The sequence below is a fragment of the Pteropus medius genome, unplaced genomic scaffold (assembly GCF_902729225.1).
Source record: "Pteropus medius unplaced genomic scaffold, Ma_sr-lr_union100, whole genome shotgun sequence".
In the NCBI taxonomy this organism is placed as follows: Eukaryota; Metazoa; Chordata; class Mammalia; order Chiroptera; family Pteropodidae; genus Pteropus; species Pteropus medius.
Genome location: NW_024342473.1, coordinates 18,413,363 through 18,415,339, shown reverse-complemented (window position 1 = coordinate 18,415,339; position 1,977 = coordinate 18,413,363). Strand labels below are relative to the sequence as shown.

The following is a 1,977-nucleotide window of genomic DNA, read 5'->3' as shown; positions in this document are numbered from 1 at the left end:
TACTATGGTCTCATAAATTTCTTTTTATTATTTAATGTTATACTCACTTATTTTGGCTGTCCAAAGGGTCCCAAAATCGGCTAGAGGGAGCCCCTTTAAAATGGATTCTGTATGCTTTTGTAAGAAAACATTGGTGGTTTTTTTTTTTTTTTGAGTTTTTCCTTGCCGTCTAACACTATAAAATATTTCTGATTTGTTTTATATTTTCCTTCCCCAGACCTAGATTCAGCCAGTCTCTAAGGAGTCTTGTTTCTTTTTAATAGATAATGATATTCACATCAAGATCTGGGCAATAAGAGTGCTCATTGCACCCAAGCGTCATTACTTGTAAGTCCTTTCACGTGGGCAAAGCTATACATATATTCAAGAATTCATATATTCCATTATGGCCGCTGTTGCCCAAGGGAGGATGGGTGGGGCTGTGTAAGCAAAGCTGCTGCCCAGGCTGGGCATCCAGGTTCCCAGAGGTTTGGCGCGGCCGCTGGTCCCTGGTGTTCTTGGTTGCGTCCGCCACCATGTCCAGTGATCCATCTCCAACTGTTTCACCGAGCCAAACTGTACTCAAGCCAGACGTTTCTACTCCGAATATGAGTGCTGTTTTAACTCATGAAAACCAAACCAAACCATCTATTTCCCAGATCAGCATCACTCTCCCTCCCACGGCTAGTACAAAGAAAAGTGGAGAGGAATCTGCGGCCCCTCATCCCTCACCTATGATTTCTCTGTCCGGAAAGGAAGCTGATAACAATGAAGACCCTAGCATGGAAGAGGAAGACTTCTTCACGCCGAATAGTTCTCCGTCCACCGCCAAAGACACTCTAGACAAGGGAGATTACAGAGAACCAGACTAGGACTGGACCACCAACCCCAGGGACGATGAGTCCAGTGAGGCGTTGGAAGGAAACAGGGGCTACCTGGAAATCGAACAGTAAGATCTTTTAAGACCCCATCCTCAAATATAGCAGAGGAATATAGTCATTTCATTTTTCATCTTATTATTTTTGATTTTTGCATTGCTGTTGTTTACATTACATATCACAACAAAAGGAAGATTTTTCCTTCTGGTTCAAAGCAGGAAATGGCGTGATGGTCTTTGTCCCAAAACAGTGGAATATCATCGTCTAGACCAGAATGTTAATGAGGCAATGTCTTCTCTGAAGATTACCAATGATTATATTTTTTAAAGTACTATGATTTGAGTTTGCTTACTATGTAATTTTACTTGCTTGACTTTTTATATGATACTGTGCAAATCTTTGCCATAGCTGTAGGTATTAAATGAGAGATGGGTCTCTCTTTAATTTGCCTTGGTGCTTTGGAAATTAAATGTCATGAAAAGGAGTATATAATTTTTTATCTACACTTTTAGAGGTGAATTCGATCAGGTGTCCAAAATATGGAACTAAACATTACCTATTAGTTTCTATTGTTTTGGATTTCTTCATTGTACTTCTGGAAGGATTAGTAATGCTACTTTTAAAAGATCCCAAACACGTAACTAAATTCTAACATACATGGTAGTGCTGCTGACTCAGATTCTCTTTCTGCCATTCAAATAACTTTTTTTAAGGATACATTTCTTTATGCTCCCAAATTATAATCTACAAGGACGTATGTAATAAAACTTTGCCTATAAATAATATTTTTCTCTTTAGGAAAAATTGCTTTGGATATTTTTGGATAATTTAAATATAATTTAAGATAATGACATTACTCAATCTGACTACAGTTTTAGGTTAATTAATAAATGTATCTAGAAATCCTGGCAATAGGGACTCAGCAGTTCACAGTGGACATAGATAAAATGTTATAGCGATACTATTTTTTGGTTTGAATTACTGAATTAAATTTAGAGGTAGAAATTGTGGTAAAATATTAAATACATGTATGCTTGCTTTAGTTAACAACTAATTATAGCATGGGTTCCTCCGAGCTTTCAATCAAGGAGCAGAGTTTAAAATTATATCAGATTTTTTT

General features: G+C 37.2%; 1 pseudogene; it reads left to right on the top strand.

The window, feature by feature from the left end:
• The first annotated feature begins 385 nt into the window (after positions 1–385).
• LOC120604362 (keratinocyte-associated transmembrane protein 2-like) lies at positions 386–1,290 on the top strand (annotated as a pseudogene).
• Positions 1,291–1,977: the final 687 nt, after the last annotated feature.